The sequence below is a fragment of the Dermacentor silvarum genome, chromosome 9 (genome assembly GCF_013339745.2).
Source record: "Dermacentor silvarum isolate Dsil-2018 chromosome 9, BIME_Dsil_1.4, whole genome shotgun sequence".
Lineage (NCBI taxonomy): Eukaryota > Metazoa > Arthropoda > Arachnida > Ixodida > Ixodidae > Dermacentor > Dermacentor silvarum.
This window is the reverse complement of record NC_051162.1, coordinates 6801358-6819592: the sequence shown is the minus strand read 5'-3', so window position 1 is coordinate 6819592 and position 18235 is coordinate 6801358. Positions and strand designations below refer to the sequence as shown.

The 18235-nt window shown below is 45.4% G+C and overlaps 1 long non-coding RNA gene across 1 annotated transcript; it reads left to right on the top strand.

The window, feature by feature from the left end:
- The first annotated feature begins 7114 nt into the window (after window positions 1-7114).
- LOC125940036 (uncharacterized) lies at window positions 7115-17777 on the top strand. Its single transcript, XR_007463257.1, has 4 exons — window positions 7115-7254; window positions 8625-8737; window positions 12609-12665; window positions 17309-17777. It is a non-coding gene; the product is annotated as an uncharacterized LOC125940036 (long non-coding RNA).
- The last annotated feature ends 458 nt before the right edge of the window (window positions 17778-18235 follow it).

Below are 18235 nucleotides of genomic sequence, written 5' to 3'. Positions count from 1 at the left end.
AATATCGGCCAAAAAAAATTATGTATCTCGAAATATAAAGTGAAAACTTATTGTTTACCGTTTTTCAAATAAATATAACATAAGCAACGCTAATATAAAGATTTATTTTAGTAGTTTAAAGAGCGTCATCACGTGACATCCCCAGCCCGTTCGACCTGCTTACGAGAGTACAGAAGAAAATGAGCATTACTGGATTTACGACACCTTCTGCGAGACATAAAATAATTTTTTATGATGAGCCTGGCGACAGAAAATTACGCATTCGATTATTTTCTTTAATGTGTGATAATTGCCGGTGCCCACTGGTTGCGAGGCTACTCCTTTTCGGCCGTAAAGGAGATCGGCGAACTCCTTTTCCAGAAAAGACCGCTTCTAAAAAAGAGATCGCTCCCTGTCGTTTGTCTGCGGGCGAAACTCTTTTTCGGGAGAGGTCTTTTTCCTCAAAAGACTTTCGAGTGCCCGTGTGACAGGGGTATAAGTTTGCTCGGTGTGCCAAATTGTTGAGGAACGACCTCTAGAATTCATGAAGTACTCTGTCTTCTCAACTCCGTGAGTCCGTGTATCAAATCAAAACCCGACACCTGTACACCAGCAGACATTCTGGAGTCGTCACAAGATGTTCTCAATGGTGGAGAACACAGGAGAAACATATCTGAAAAAAAGAAAGCTTACTACTTTTTGAATTACAAGGATAGCATTATAGCCTAAGTGCTGTTTAGAGAAAAAAGAATAAGGTCAGCGCAATTAAGGTGTTATATATGTATGACTATGTCTCAAACAAACTATGTATGAGAAATTTTCAAGTGTTATTGGTACTCGATGTGAAGAAAAATTGTATTGTCTCTTCTGCAGGTGCCGGAGATGCGTAAGTATAGTCACAGTAAATGACTTGAGCTCGATTCGAGCTTTTTATTTGCATAACTACTACAGTGATGATGAACTATGTTCATATTCGAAAGCAAATGCGACAACAGCCGTAACTGGAAAACGGGCTAGGTATAAACACCTAACAGAGCACCATCTTGATACAAAAATACAACTCTACAGGCAAACATATGTTGCCTCTCTCGTTAAGCTTTCGGCGCCCAAAATTAAGCATGGATACCTAAATTGGCTCCCATTTGTTACCAATACATTGCTGTCGAAGCATCATGACACAACTATAGCCGCGTGTACATAAATGCAACACTAGCGTGTCGCATTCTTCGGCGCATAGTGGTAATTATTTCGCTACAGTGTTTACTGGTGGCGAATCCGCCCTCGCCCGAATCAAGCAGGAACCTGTTGCCGAGGATCTGCATTCGGTCGGTGAATGCAGGAGAGGACACGGCGCCATCTGTGTCTCTCGTCGATTCGCACGCTTGGGTATACATGCAGCGCGCTAGATGATTTACCCCTCCTCGAACTATTCTCTCCTGTCACAGTAATGCCCTTTGATGGATACATTCCTAAAAAGGAATGTATCCTTTTAACAGCGAAGCTGTTTAAGCCAGCCGTAATTTGTGGTTCGTATCAAGAAATAAAAGAAAAACATTTTATTGCCGAGGCGGGATTCAAACCTTTGTACCCGCGGTCCCAAGGTGAGCGTCGTAACCACTAGGCTATAGAGCCACGCTTGCAGAACATGCATTTATGAGAACCAGTGTTGCGGAGTTATGACTCCGGAATTGGAATGACTCCGGAATCATTCCACATTTTCTGCGGCCCCGGAATGGAATGAGACTGGAATGGAGATAACGCTTGGAGGAATGGAATGGGAATGGAATTAAGCGCCTTTTCTCTGGAATGAAATGGGAATGGAATTACGTGTTTTTTTTTCGAAAATAGAGCGCCTTTTCGTTTACACGGTTGCCGAAGAACCAACCAGCCCAAGTTCAAACATTAGTAAGTCAGAGCCTCGAATTTAACAATAAATTAGTATATTTAAAATGGTTTGGCTGATTACAAGTACGGTACATTTAGAAGCAACGCACCTACCACAATTATGTCCTGATAGACTACGTTGCTCCGAAGTTTGTGTCGATCCTTCGCGTAACCTTGACTCTATGCCGTTGATAACCGTCGTGCGGAACCGTATAGCTGTTCTGTGGCGGAACTACGGTGGTGGCATACTCTCCCCCGCCCTCCCCTTACACCTTGTGATTTTTAGATGCGAAGCAGCTTATGACAGGGGCTTTGTCCGTCCTGCGTCCCGCGGCGTCCCACACCCCCACAGCGCATGTGCGTCCCGTTCCCCCTCTCTCTACTCTCCTACGCCCCCCCTTCTCTCCTCTAGGAATCCTCTACTGTACGGAGCGGCGCCCGCGTCCCACACCCCCACAGCGCATGCGCATCCCCTCCCCCTCTCTCTCCTCTCCTGCGCTCCCCCTTTTTCTCCTCTAGGAAGCCGGAGCGGCGCGCACAATAGGTGGTGCGACACCTGCATACTCCGCTGGGGGCGCCACTGTAGTCCCGCGGTATGAAAATGACGGAGCGCGCGCGCCTCATTCTCTCTCCTGTGCAGCGCCGCGATGAGCGCTCGGGCCGCTCAAGCTAACCATCTACCCGCTGCTTCGCATCCCTACATGGTTCCCTTTAGCGGGAGATGGAGTAATTTTTTACCTCGGCGGCGCCTTCTTCCCGGCCGCCTACTGCCTCCCCCCCTCCTTCTCTCCGTCCCCTTCACTTTGTTTTTGCTTCTGCCGCCGTCGGTGACTCGGACGCATATTCGAAAAAATTGGGAGGACGCTTAAGCTTCGCTTTTAAGAGTGGAACGTGATAGCATTCAAAGATCCCTGAGTGCTACTCAGGGTTCCCGACTGTTGCAGCTTATGCAACCGTTATGATTACTGGCAAACACTGGATGCGAACGCAATGCACGTAGGCGAGGATTCTGGTGGAAACGCGGCCTCTTGCCTGGGCCCATCCCGGAGATAGTCCATAACCGCGCCAAAGAAATTACATCATTTTCAGGTTTCCGTATTTGTTTCGCACTTTTAATATTTCAGTCTGAGAAGATTTAACAGGCATGCACTGCGGGTGTATTGTTTAATTACATTTGTTTGTGGATTGTCATTCTCAAAATTCCGAGGAATAGCTTTGCCAAGAAGGCAAGACAAGGTATGAGCAACATTAACGGTATAATGGTGTCGCATAGCTAAACGTGGTTGGGGATGATTTTCACGGCCGCGGGCGCCAATGCCGACGCCGGATTTTCTGCGACACGGGGCCCTAACCGCTATCGTGTTAAAAGCGCTTCTCTAAGTTGTGATGAGTATTGACGCTGGCGCGATGCTTGTGTTCAGTGCAAGCTTTCGCTTACAAGCTTGCGCGCCGTCTCACCTCGTACTCCTCCCTCCCCCCCAGCCCTTTTGCAATACTGTCCCCCTGGCTAGACAAATGGACGCCTTTGCCCGAAACTGTCGACGAAGGTCTGCAGGTCAGCGCACCACAAAGTCGGAATTCGGTACATAGGAACGAAAAGAAACATGAAACCCTAAGGACGAGCTGACGTTGTGTCTCTTTGTCTCAAGGCTTGTCCATCCCCGACGACGAAGCTTGCTCTTTTCTTCGAAAAGGCCCTCGCCTTTACAGCCATTCAATCCGCGTGGTGGCAGGAGGATGAGATTGATTGGGCGGCTGCCTCTGGAGGTGGTGCCTGCAGGGCTGAAGGTCTGGCTGCAAACTGGTCCGCCAGAAGCTCGGCCAGGTTGCCCGCGCTGATGCCCATGTGGACCGCCACGGACAGTATCTGTGCACGGGGCGCCAACAGGAGTAACTTCAGGAGGCGCCAGGCGTGTGGTCCGTTGGGAGAGTGGTTGATGGAACAGCAAGTGCCCTGCCAGCTCTGATTTCGGCGTCACCTGCAGACGGCGTCTACACGGCGGAACGCTGTCCAGTGATCTAGTCGTGAGGTGCGCAGTGCGATGCGCTCTGCACGGCGCCTAGCGGCTCGCAGTTTTGGGTGTTGGGTGTCCGGGACTGGCTGGCCCACCTGAGCCGTGGAAAGGATGGTGGCCGCTTTTGCACTGTATGCTACCAGCTGGAGAAAGGTCCCGGGGTCAGCATCTTTCTGGCAGTGCTTGCGAAAGGCCCTCCTGTCGACAGTGAGGCACTCCTACTCTTAGCGGTCTTGCCTCTGAACGGGTTGAGCAGGAGGGGAAAATGGTCCGACCCCCAGCTGACCGGAAGCTGTGCCCACGTATAGTTACAGTCCTCCGTTGCCACGCTGACATCGATGGCGGATAGGACCATGCGCGCCCGCGCTGGATGAATGTGGTGCTCCGGTGTTGAGAATTGACAGGCCTAACTAGTTCACGACGTCTCACAGTCCCTGGTCACGTGGGCAGCAACGGCAGCTTCCCCAGGCGGTGTGGTGGGCATTGACATCCCCGCAGAGGAGGAAGACTTTCCTGAGGCGTGGGCCAATGGCAGGAGGCTGGCTGGGCTCCATGGCATGGCCGGACATAGATGCTGGCGACGGTAGTGTCGGGTCACTCAGTCGTACCCGAACAGCACAGCATTCAATAGCGCCGCTCAGAAGGTCTTCCACGTGGACTTCCGCCTGTGAGAATTCTCGCCGCCCGTAGATCGCACAGCGTGGTGATCCCTGCTGGTGGCCCTCATCAAGGCAGGGGGCAGACTGGCAAGACTCCCGAGCGCAAGAAGTGAGGCTGCTGTAGCCCACTTATCCAGGAAGGCGCAGGTTGGCTGCAGCAGCGTAGACCTCCTGCAGAGCAAGCACATCGTACTCGCTCCGCAATAGGTGCATGGAGAGGTCTGCCTGCCGCCGCTGCAACGAGTTAGCGTTCCACTGGAGCACAGTCGGACGGCGGCGACAATGTCCTGCTGCAGGCGGGAGGGGACTAGCCATGTTGACTACTGGGTGGGGGCACGCCACCTGCCTTGAGGCAGATAGAATGCAGCTGTTGGTTGTCTGGAGGCAGCAGGTTGGCGATCGCCCTGAGGAGGAGTCGCAGGTTCCTGTTCTCCTCATCGCTGGTGGACTGAGGAGCCTCCTTCGGGGACGGCCCTTGGTTGATGCTGGCCCACTTCGTTGCGCCGGCCTGTTATACACGCTGCTGCAAACGGGGTTGGGGGTGGTTGGTAGAGGTCGCGGCCTCCTTGTCAGGAGCACCGAGTGCTGCAGCTTAGGTTTTGCCTCATGCCGGTGTAACACTAGGCGGTCCAGAAGCAGCTGCTGCTGAGACGGTGGGGATAGCCCGTAGGACCACTTGGGCCTCGCGATGCGACAGGTGTGTGGGAGCAGACGCCTTTATGGTGGCCAGGCGCCGCTCTCTCTGCCATAGCTGGCAGTTAGGCTAGTCGGCTGGATGTGGTCCCCCACAATGCAGGCATCTGACCCTGCTAGAACAGCACGATTCCGTCTGGTGGGGGCCACCGCACCGCAGGTACCGTAGGCTCCGGCAGGTTGCTGTGGCATGCCTGAAGCACCCGCAACGTAGGTACTGCAGAAGGCGAGGCCGGGAGGGCCGTACCTCGAAGGGCATGCTGAAGAGGTAGATCCTTGAGGGGGTGTTAGGGGCAGCAAAACGCAGCCCCAGGGTGGTGCCCTGTCGCTTAGCCGCGACCACCCGTACCTTTGACGAATTCAGTGTTGCCAGGCTTGGCTATATATAGCCAAATTGGGCTACGGGAAATATTTTTTGGCGTCGACTTGGACGAGTTGGCTATGTGGATATATTTGGGCTACTGAAAATCTGCGACTTGGCTTTGTTTGGGCTATAAGTGGCGCCCTAATCCGCGCTCCAGAGTTGGTTCTGATCGGGTAGAAGCAAATCTCGAAGGCTGCATTTTAGCTGACTGAGCCGGCCACGTGCGTGACCCCCCCCCTCCCCCCGCCTTTCCTTCACTCTCTGCGCTGTTGTCTGAGCCGGTGGCTTTGATCTTTGATGCACTTAAACTTACACCCCGCTTGACTGTTACGCACCAGATCCCCGGGCATCGGGATGAACCTGGGAGTGGTGGGCTTTTTCACAGTACACTGTACTAACATGGCTATGGTCAGGAAGGGAGAGGAATAACATAGGGTCGGGGCCGTCGGGCGATCGTGGCGCCGACATGAAAGAAGGGAAGCACGGGTGGATGACACGCTCCTGTGGGTTCATGGCCATGTCTTCCGGATGAAGTATCACGCCGGGCACAGCTTTCAACCTATTCCACGTTTCTGGCGCGAAGCTTTACTGCCATTTTCATTTTCCAGCTAGATGAATTTTTCTTCGTGCTTAGATTCGAGATTCATTTCGGTAGGTTGGACGTAAGATCGGATCCTCGTCAGGGAGGAGAATCCAAACAAGGGGAAGTGGGCCAAGTATGCGAGAACGTATAAACAAGAATGGGAGCAAGACCCCGAGCCAAAGGTGGGTTCTGGTGCTTTTATTTCTAGATGGTTTGTCCGTAACGTCGTGGATGCAGATACTCATTCTGCAAATATCGAAACATGTTTGCCACGATGACATCAGTGCACCACGTCACATAAACTTCACCCACCGTGTTAGCTTAGCTTGTGAGGTGTCGTGCTGCTAGCTCGATGACGCAGGTTTGATTCCCGGCCACGGCGGCTGCATTTTGATCAAGGCGAAATGCAGGAACACCCGTGTACTTAGGTGTACGTTAAAGAACCGAGGTGGCCAAAATTAATCCGGAGTCCCCCACTGCGTCATGCCTCCCAATCATATCATGGTTTTGGCACGTAAAACCCCGGCAATTATTATACACTGTAAAAAATTTCCGTAATTTTACAGCAAAAACCTACGTAAAATTTACGTAGACCATTCTGTTTTATGAAAAACGGCGGGATTCTACGTAAAAAAGACGGACGTGAGCTCCGTTTATGAAAAACGGTGGGATTCTACGTAAAAAAGACGGACGTGAGCTCCGTTTTTGAAATACGGAGAGCCGTCCGTAATTTCATGAGGAGGGCAACTGAACATGTTACTAGTGAAAAATGAACACGCAAAGAATATAACGAAAAGACACTGTCTACTCTCACTGCCAGTTACATATATCACCATAGATAACGCTGTTTGAACATTATTCGCGTGCGAGCATAGTAAACACACAAAAAGAAGCAGGTAGGGTTTGAGCGGTGGCGCTGCTTACCATCCCTTCATCGCGCCTACACGCTGGGTTGGATTCCTCCAGCACAAACAACTGTACGAGTACTCGCTAATGGCGGACGGTGGAGGTGGTGTTCCTGTCGCATTTGTGATTTCACACTAAATAGGAAGGAATCGGCGCTGGATTGTTACACAAGTAAGTGATTTAAGTGTCCTTTTTTCGTTGTTGGTGCACGTCGCGCGTGCGAAATGCTCCGCGATGGCCGGTGATGGGCTCAATTGTGTTGTGTGAGCGCGCTCTTTAACGAGATTCCTTGGCCATGAGGATTGACAAAGCGACATTGCGAGTCTGTGATAAAGGGGTGTTTCATTTGTTGTGTTGAATGCATACTCACTACAACTGAGACGTGTAGGCAATATTAGCGGCGTTGACGCCTCTAGTAGCTCCTTTGTCGTCTAATGTGGCCGCTGGTTTACGGACGTTAGCATTCCAGTTAGTACTGTGTTGTGCTGTGTGCTCGGCGTTACAAAATTAAGTGAAGGCGTTGTACCCGTTAGTATCTCTCTCGACGCGGTGCAACGTTATGTTACCAATATTCGGTGACGCATTGAATCACAGTGAAATTTTTAGCCATTATTATAAGCTTCGGACGCAGTGCCTTGGCTGGGCGTGCATAATCGCAGTGTTCACGCCCGGGATTGGAAGATTGCTCATGTATGAAGACCTCATTGAGCATGTTCGATGTGCATGCCCCTTCATTACAATCAAATGACGGTGGAGCGTGCTTACTGCCATAACCTTGTGCCACCTGCAGTGGTAGGGAACACGGGTGTCACACGGTGCCCTTTCGTTTGTAGTAGAGCCCGAGCAATCGTGCACGATCGCAATTGAAAGTTGTCCGCGTGATATCCGTTAAGAGTCATTGCAAAGGAAACGGATTATTTTCTACCTGGCAATCTGTATTCGTTTTTTTTTTTGACAGCTACCAGGCTGACGATTAACGTTCTGACGCAGTACGTCAGCATATCACGTATTCTGGGAGGGAGGATTGCCGCTTAAGTTCTGCCCATATGCGGCCGTAATTGTAAAACAAATGCGTGCGAAAAGTAATTTTTAACTTAACCTTGGCATAGAATAGTGGTGGCCAAACGTGCATTACGGACATTCCAAAGTTATATATATTCCTAACAAGTATAAAAACAAACCAAACTATATGTCAACACTGATGTTGAAGGGAGGTTCACACTTACTGTCTCGAGTTGCATAGACTAATTTTCAGCTTACACGCATCACTGCAATAATTCTAAAATGCGTGCATGTGTTGTAAGTTATGCAGGGCAGAATTTTTGTCAGCTCATTTTTCTAATAGAAAGTGCTTCATAAAGTTTTTTTTTGCAAAAAGTTAAACGAGGCCATTAGCACTTTATAAAATACTGTGAGCTATCTTACAGCAATAACAGTAACTCAGTGACGAGCTTATATGCAATAGTGTAATTGTATATAAAAATGTGCTTTGCTTTGGATGACCGGTCAGAAAGTAACTGATATCAGTATTTCATTTGCAGCTGTTGCACCAGTGAAGGATGTCTGTGTGCCGCCTTGCATTCAGTTTCTCAGTCATGGGGGCCTGCTTGCAACACCAGTGGCAAAGCAGTCTTGCATTGTGCTATTTGTTCTGGTAAGCTGTGCCATTCTATCGTATATCAGTCATGCATATGCAGTCCTAATGGACATTGACTGCAAATGTTGGTTGAATGACAATGCCTATACAAGTATAATAGTTGCAGATGCATCCAAAAGATAAATGATGTTTTGTTCTTCCTGGGGCAACCAATTGGTTCAGCATGAGGACGTCGACTTGAAAGTGGGATTGTTTCATACTTGCCTCGGTTGCACATGAGTTGTGTTCAAAAAACACTAATAGCACCAGATTTCGGGATATGAGGCAACAGATAAAACATGCACCAATAAAAATTCTTCGTTTAGTTTGCCTCTATGAGTATGCAAAAACACCTGCATACTGACCTCTAACACTGTCATGCATGGGCTCCATGGTAACTAAGTGTAGCCACAGTTAAGCTCACTGTTAGCCACTGCTCAGCTTACTATAATAGGTGAAGATGCCTCGACGGATTTGCGTGTGACATTGGAAGGTATCATAACAAGGTAAAATATAGCTTCAGCACACAGCTGTGTCACGTGGTCAGGTGACCAAAATATATGAATATTTTGAAGGGAATGAACAGCACTACTGCCAGAATGAAGTGAAGGTGAAGGGCACAGCAACACATTCCCTTTATCCTGTCTATGGCACTATTCAGTTCCTTCCTATACATGCACCAACCAGCCCAGTTCAGAACGCTCTAGCAGTTCATCTGAAATACCTTAATTTGTCTAGAAGATTAAGTGTATGCACACTAGCATATGTGGGGGCTATCCTGCGAGTTTTGTATGTTTTGAACATGTGCCATGAGGATTCTTCATTGCTCAAAACTTGATATACAACTGCACAAAGCAGCATCAATAGCTACGTTGCTTCCCCATCTTGTGTCGAGGGTCTGTGCGTGTTTCCTAAGATAGTCCTTGTGTCGTCGTCCTGTTTGTCCTACATAATTGCTGCTGCAGGGCAGTAGGATGTTGTAAACAGCACCAACTGCACTTCCTATGATCTCCAGCACATACTTCTTGATGCAAACTTCTCGTCTTGACCTGGTCCGGTTGATATTTTCGTACCTGACCAGTTTGTTGGCCCTGAAAATAAAAAGGTAGTTCCAACTCTCCCTAGCAATTTGCTTGAATTGACAGCTTCCTTTGTGTACCTATTGTATAGCAGTGATAGGCCTTGGCTTCCTTGAAGTACTCCGACTGAAGACTTCACCTATGTTCAGCTCCGTTAAATGCTTCTTGGCAACGCATGGCGAAAGGCAGTGCGAACACACTGTTAAAAGCAACCATACTTAGGTCTTGAAGCTCCCCTCCACTTTGTGGTAGTGCCCTTGTGTTCCTGTAGCAACAACACGCTTCAGTGCTCAAGTGCGCTAATAGGAAAGGCCAAGACACTTTTGAGTGTGGGGCATAGATCCAGCACGATGCTCACCACAGAAAACCTTCAAGCCAGATATTGGAGCTTGCCTTCCAGCAGTTTTACTTCCATGAGCACACCTGGCACTGTGGAGGAGACATAAAACATGGCTGAACTCCTTGAGTAGCCTTGCTTGGCAACTTCTCACAGACAAAAACACTGTCAGGTAACCGTAAAACACTAGCTATTGTGGGCACCAGTGTAGTAAAGTTATTTTGCTTCATTGGCAACTTTCTCCTCTATATTAGGTGAAGTAAGGCTACTAAATGGGTAGAGTGATTTTCTTCCTGTCTTCTCTGCAGTGCTAGATGAGTTCACGTACGGGGAAAAACTACCACTAGACAGTGATCTTCCATTTCTGGACCGCAGGGTTTTCTTTGGTTAGTGTTATGTATGCTGGAGCTATGCCCAATGTTTGGAGGAGGGTATTCTGCCTTCCGCATCGGCACACTCTTTCGCTGTGAAGCTCATCACAGGAACACCAAAAGGCGTCCTCAAGAAATCGAGGCATAACCAAGTGGAGGAGAGCTTCTGAACCCATGATTAACATTTCCTTAAAGTGTGGTGGCCACTGTTATATCATATTCACAAGGTCAGTCATAGTGTCAAAGAGACTGTTGGGAAAGCTGGAACTTTCCTTTTATTTTTCACGTTGAGCAATCGGGGTACATTGTGCGAAAAGGGTGACTCGGACCGAGCCTTGATGCAAAGTGTAGCAAAAGGCAGAACAGCAGTTTATCAACTGTGCAGTTGTTGTTTACATTATCCCGCTATCCAGCAGCTGCAACTACGCAGGACAACAAGCCTAGTATATATATGTTTGTCTGTAAACAAAATTCTTTGCCTGCATTCATGTTGTCTAGCCTTCTCCAGTCTTTTTGTGCTGTCCCCAAGTAATCGCATAGGTACACTGTTACATAACTTGCAATTATAACATTCATGCTTGGGAATATAATCGGAAACTGTGCCATATGGATGACATAATTCATTACACGTGGTGTTAAAGTGGCTGTACAGTCTGGGTAGGGGCTTCAAATCTGCTTGTTATAGCAATTCATAAGTTGCTTCCAAAACTTGAGATACAAAGATTCAAGCTATGTCTGTGAAAACAGTGCATCATGTTACAAGGAACTGTTAGAACACTCATGGGAAATAGCTCGGTATTGCGAGAGGTTGTAGAAACTTGATTCAACTTGCTTTCTACAGCATTTTATAAAGATGCTTTTTTAACTCCCGCATCTGTCGTGTTGTCTCATCACAAAACTGTAAACAAATGAGTATTATGCCTTGAGTTTCAGTAAAGATTACATGAATATGATTAATCCTTTCTGACGTTATGCACACAATTCAATACACCAAGATAGTGCATTAATAGCAATGGCATTGATTAAAGTAAGGATATTTAAAATGTGTCCCGTACATCTTCAAACTCTTCTAATTGAAATAGTGCTGCATGATTGAATTACACAGGCAAATTGTTTTAGTAAAGGAAGTACGAAGGTAGATGGTTGGGTACTTTGCTTGGTGTATGTAATTGTATGTATGTCACTTCTTTCATCATTTTTCACAGTGTGTTGCACCAGTCATAATTTTCGAATGGCTGGATAGGTGCTATTCAAGCCTGGTAGACATGAAATAGTTGATGTTTGCAAATCTGATGTACTTGCACTGAGTTTTTGCATGGAGTGCACATTCCATAAACTTGACAAACTCACTAAAGAACTGAAAACTCCTAATCTATTGTACTTCTGTAAGCATTTTATGAATATGGAGATGTAAGAAATGCGGTGAAGCTAAGTTTTCAATCGACACAACTAATTGGCATGTGAAAGGGTTAAGGAAAGAGGCTCCTTGAAACAATTTCTCGAAACATCGCAACATACCACCTGAGGGTCTCCAACCTTAACCTCTTACTACTGTTTTGCAAATCACAATATTGACTGAATGCAATATTTTTCTGACCAGTCTTTCATGTAATGTAAAGAAAGTTAACACGCCTAGTCTTACATGAAGATAAATTCGAAATCATTTATTTATAGCACTCACTTAGTAGCAGTTCTGAACTTTTCTTTATCAGTATAGTACTTGTGATACACCTTTGTATTGCTGAGTACAGGTAGAGATATGGTTAGTTGTTTACTAGAAAGGATCCCGAATTTTCCACCTTCTGATTGTAGCTAAGACCGTCACTTGTACTTCACAAGGAGTGGACTGTGGTAGCTAGGAAATATAGTTTTCCTGAGAATTTCCATGCATGCAATTTTGATTCTGTCTGCTAGCATGTTTGTATTACAGCATGAATTTCATAGATTAGAGGCTCCATGAAGGTACATTCTGTCGTTGAATGTCTATGAGATGGTTAAGCAGGTTGACTGTATCTAGTTACAACTCCTCATGTCCTGTGGCAGTTACGTTTGTGTGGTTTGGTGCTGTCAGTGTAAGCTTAACATTTCTTTCCTTCTCCCAGGAAGGACACAAGCATTGAGGAGCCATTTGACCTGCCACTACACTGATACGGTATTTGGTAGGTTCTATTACAGGTTTTCTTTCGTGTAGTAGTACCTGCTATAATTCTGTATAACGTGTTCAGACCTTTAGTCAGCAGGCTGTTTGACAACAGGTGTTTACAAATGAATAACTGACAAGATTTTCAAGGTCATTAGTGATGCAATCGTTGCACACTGCTGCATTTTTCTGCAAATTAATTGATGAGCCATCCAGCAAGTGCTGCTGTCCTGCCTTAATGCACAAACCTTCAAATACTGTTAACCCTATATCACAAGTGTACAGCAAATGGAGATGACTGTTCACAGCGACAAGTTCATAATGTTTACTTACATGCAAAAGGGAGTCAAACGTCAGGTACACATTTGAAGTTTTCCAAAACAAGTTCATCATCATAGTGCATAAATGAACAGGTAACTTAGCGCAATAAAAATACACAGGCACAAGAAAGGGAGACAAAGACAAGCGCTTGGTGACTCAGAAGTGTGTGACATATATGTTCCAACCAATTATTATTTTCTAAATTTTCTTCTACTCATCCAGGATTCCTGTGACTACTTGCCTTAGGTAACATACTCTGTTGCCTTCTTGCCCTAGAAAACATAACTAGTGCCTTCTTGCAGCCCTTTAAACTGGCAACATCTTCACCACCGACAGTAGAGCATGTTCAGATAAATTCAACTAGACATGCCTGGTGACCACTTAATTTTGGTGAACAAATTTTATTTTGTGCCCGAGCCTGACGACAATGAAATCAATGATATCTTCTATTTTTTTGTAGCGCAAGCTGAATGACAAGGACAACAGAAAGGCAAATTTGACGCACAGCCAGCGTTAACGTTCAACAACAGATTCGTTTCCAGTTCTCATCACTATATATACCCTGAAAACGTCATACAACACGTGTAAAAGCTCGGTAAACATGAACTAAAAAAAAACGGGAACCACACGCATGCAGTTTTTTAGCCACATAGATTGACAGACATGTAGACGTTTAACGCGAACAAAGATCGCATCATCTTCCACCTGCTTCTACTCATGATAACTGTTTTTTTTAATCTAGGTTTGCGCTTGCATCTTCGGCAATGAAGGGCAAGAAAACCATCAGCAGCCAGGTATTTACTTTGTTATTGTGTTCTCGTAGCCTGTCATTTACACATCTACCAGTTTGACCAATGTAGGACCGTCCACACTCAAAGGAATGTCGTATAAAACACACGTGATGCAATCAATGAATTTGTTTTTATGTTCATTTTCGCATGCAGTATCCGCAATTCTTTCTGGCTTTGTCTTCCTACACAGGCTCCCCAATTTATTAGGAGCTGAAAAAACTATGTTGATATCAGACCTTCCAGCAATCTTTATTCTGTGGGAGAAACTATGTATGTAGGGGATGACAGCAACCTTTTTCTTTATGTCGGTGTTTGTACCATTCACTTGCTCGGAACCTTTTTTCACTTGGCTCGGGTAACCAGCGCCGCTTAAACGTGAGACTTGCCATCTGAAGCTATTGTGCATTAGGTGCCGGCATGGCTTCTTGAGCGCTTCACTGAAACACACCTTCATGATTCCCCCTCTTCAAGTTTTGTATGCACGGAATGAAATGGTAAAAGTGGCTTACTTGCCCTAGGTTCTTAACCCCAGCAGGTTTTGTTATCGGTGAGCACAAAATTAATGTGAAGGAATCCAAACTTCCCGTCACATGGCTATCCTGCACCTAATGCACGATTGCTTCGAACGGCAAGTCTCACGTTTAAGCGGCTTTGTTTACGCGAGCCACGTGCTCATGTCAGTCACAGCAGGACTGCTTAAAAAGGCACAGCAAAAAGGTTCTGAGCAGGTATATGGTACAAGTACCGATATAAAGAAAAAGATTGCTGCCATGCCCTACATACATAGTTTCTCCCACAGATTAAAGATTGCTGGAAGGAGTGACATCAATGTTGTTTTTTCGACACCTACTAAATTAATGAGCCTGTGTGGGAAGTCAAGGCCAGAAAGAATTTTGGATACTGCATGCGAGAAGGAACATAAAAGCAAATTCATTGATTATATCGCGTGTGTTGTATACCGCATTCCTCTTGGGTGTGGAGGGTCCTACATTGGCCAAACTGTTAGATGTATAAATGACAGGCTATGAGAACACAATAACAAATTAAATACCCTGGCTGCTGACGGTTTTCTTGCCCTTCATTGCCAAAGATAAGTGCAAACCTAGATTCAAAAAAGCAGTCATCATGAATAGAAGCAGGTGAAAGATAATGCGCTGAACTATAGACACTAGAAAGATATCAACATTTGGTGACGCATGCATCAGTAAGCCTTCAATTTCATTATCCTCGAAAGAGCTTGATTATCTTTGTTCGCGTTAAACGTGTACATGTGTCAATCTGTGTGGCTAAATAAACTGCATGCGTGTGGTTCCTGGTTTTCTTCAGTTCATGTTTACCGTGCCTTCACACGTGTTGTATGACGTGTTGAAGGTATATATAGTGACGAGAACAGGAAATAAATCTGATGTTGGAAGTTAACACTGTGTGCATGTCAAATGTGCCTTTCTGTTGTACCTGTTGTTCAGCCTTGCGCTGTAATAAAATAAAAGATGCCATACAAACAAGCCCTTATAGCTACCCTCATTGTTAGTTTCGCAAGAAAAAGAATTGTCTTTGAAAATAAAATATAGAAGCACCTGTTCAGTTGGAAGCATTTTTTTCTGGATTCTGCCAAATCCGTATTTTGATTAATCCCAAAGAAAAAGTGTTGTGGCTATGGCTCTAAGAATATTTTGGCACAGACTGCAGGCAAATAGCATGAATTCCAACTAATTACCACGGAGTATCCCTGCTACGATATAAAGTAAAACTTTGAAAACACATCATTGCACATGTTTTAAGTTCAGTGTGTTTTTCTCTGCATCTATTAACAGCACGGAATTTGGCCATCCTGTTGCCATTGAAGTCGCAGACATTTGGGCAAATAGCTCTGCCCTCGTTGACTCTCGAAATCCACGAGAAGCGCTCATATTTGGACATTGCTTTAGTTTGAGCTTTACTTTAAAATTTCTTTAGGAGAGGCGGAATTTCGAAATTAAGCACGTCACCCAAGTAATGCTCTCTGGAACGACATGTTGCAATATTTGTTTGGTTCTGGGGTTGCCAGTCAAGGAATGGACAGAATAAACCGTACTGCCTGTAGCTGCCACATATGGGGTCCATGTGTACTTGTTGCAGGTTCATTTACGTCACGAAAGTGCTACAGGTTACTTCGAAAAGCACAGACTGACAAAATGGCAAATTTTTGGGGGAACACAGCGACTTATGTGGATTGACCTTGGGTGGTGTGTCTATAATTATAACTTTTTAAGGGGGTGGAGATAGTATGTTGACACACTGACGACCATAACTTTGAATTATCATTGCTTAAGTAAAAAGTATATTGCACATTGATACTTTCATGACAAAAACCAACCAAATCTGAAAGAGGCTGAAAGGCACATATGTTGTATTGCAAGGCATGCTTTCTTCATATTGTTGCTAATTTATAAGCTGGTCATCTGGACAGTACCTCTGGCTTGGTTGTTTTGCATCGGAATTGTACAACATGAGTGGTTTGAGCTCGTTTTAAGAGTGCTTCATTGTTTTGGGAAAACAGTGGAATCTGCAAGGTTTTCTATTAGAGCAGTGAAAGTTGAAAGCCATGGTCCGCAGTATGGTGGGGGTCGTGGTAGCTCTACCTACATGCAGAAAATGTAATCTCTGACTGTCAATGTGCACGTGAGAGTTTTGCCTGTTCCAAGTGAGCCATCAAATAACTTGGGTAGATTTCATCTGAAGTTTTTCATGTTATAAGGCTAGGAACATATACCAACAAGGCAGAGTATGACATTTTTTTAGAGCACTGGTAGTTACATTTGTGACTTGGAAATCATTTATTGTTGATGTATCTGACTAAAAACGGTGATGATGGTGGTACAGTAAACCTTGTTACAAGAGGCACCCAAGGGACTCGGGAAACATGTCTCTTGTAACCAAGGTCTCTTGTAACCAAAATTCTAAAAACACTGAGGAGTCGGACTAGACCACTTTATTATACATGAGCACTAAAGTGTGTTTAAACTCATCTTTGATGCGAACAGAGCTGTCTCATGGAAACATGGCTATGGCTCCGGAGTTTGCTTACCGCCATACAAAGCGACCAGCACCGTATACGCTGTGACAGAAATCCAACTCAATGGTACTCTGTCACAGAGTCGGTGTGGGAGCGCGACGATTATAGAAGCATAATGGCAGAAAATTCAGTGAAATTGGTAGTCTCAACCATGTGAGAAATGACAGCCGGCTGCGGAACAAAACAAAATAGAGCCAAGGGAGTGAAAATTGCAGCGCATACCGGTTAGTACGACGTTAGCCGCATTACGTGAGCGTGTCTGGGTTGTGTCTCTTATAAATAGTGAAGAATTTGCTCTAGGGACATAAAAAAAGTTGTCCTTAGTAGCCGAGTCTCTCTTGTAACCATGTCTCTTGTATGCAATGTTGTTAACATGGCGAACATAGGAAAACCAACCAAACCATTTTGAAATGTCTCTCATAACCTAGTGTCTCTTTTAACGAGATTTTACTACTAATAGAGAGTCTTAATTGATTGTTTTTTTTTCCTTTTCAGGCAAAGGCAGGAGGCATCTGCAAGCAACCAGTCATTCCGATTCTCAACCAATCCTTCTAGTCAGCCCATTTCTAGTGTCTTATCTTGCAACTTTTTTTCAGTAAAGCACAATAAACACGCAGTTTCGTTCAGATTCAGGTGGCTTGTTGCTTTTTGGGCACGAATTTGTATGTATGCTTTGTACACGTCATGTACAGAACTCAAATGCAACATGGCAACACTGACACGAAGATGAAGCGGTGTAGAAGACAGTTACACAAGGAGGAAACGTGCACACACAGCATTTTCAGTGTGGTGTATGTCCACTTATGTGCATTGATTTCTGCCCCATTTCAAGCTATATCTGATGTGAGTTAGCCATGTTGTAATGTACAACTTGGTATAACTTATTTCAATGAAACAAACAATTTTCTCATTTGCTGGAGATATACACCCGCATTATCATTTACAAAACAAATTTTGCACCTGTTGATATGAAGCAAAATAAAGCTGAACAAGTTCGTACGGATTCATGGTACAGGCACGCAAGCATAGAAGACATGGACACAAGAAGAACAAAAAAAAAGGTGTTTCTGTCTTCCTTTCTGTTCTTTTTGTGTGTTTTATGTGCATACCTTTCTTGACTACGGTCTGTCCGTTTTTAATTGGGAAAGTACGGTGCTCAATTTACAGAATTTCCGTTCTACGGAGCTCACCGTTTTGTATTTGAAAAATACAGACAATTCCGTGATCACAACTACGGAAATAACCATTTTCCATTCGACGGAAATCACCGTTTTCCATTCGACGGAACTCTCCGTTTTCCATTCGACGGAAATCACCGTTTTCCATTTGACGGAACTCTCCGTTTTCCATTCAACGGAAAAAATTTTTACAGACTATCCGTTTGACGGAAACGCTGTTTTTCATTTACGGAAAAGTGTCCGG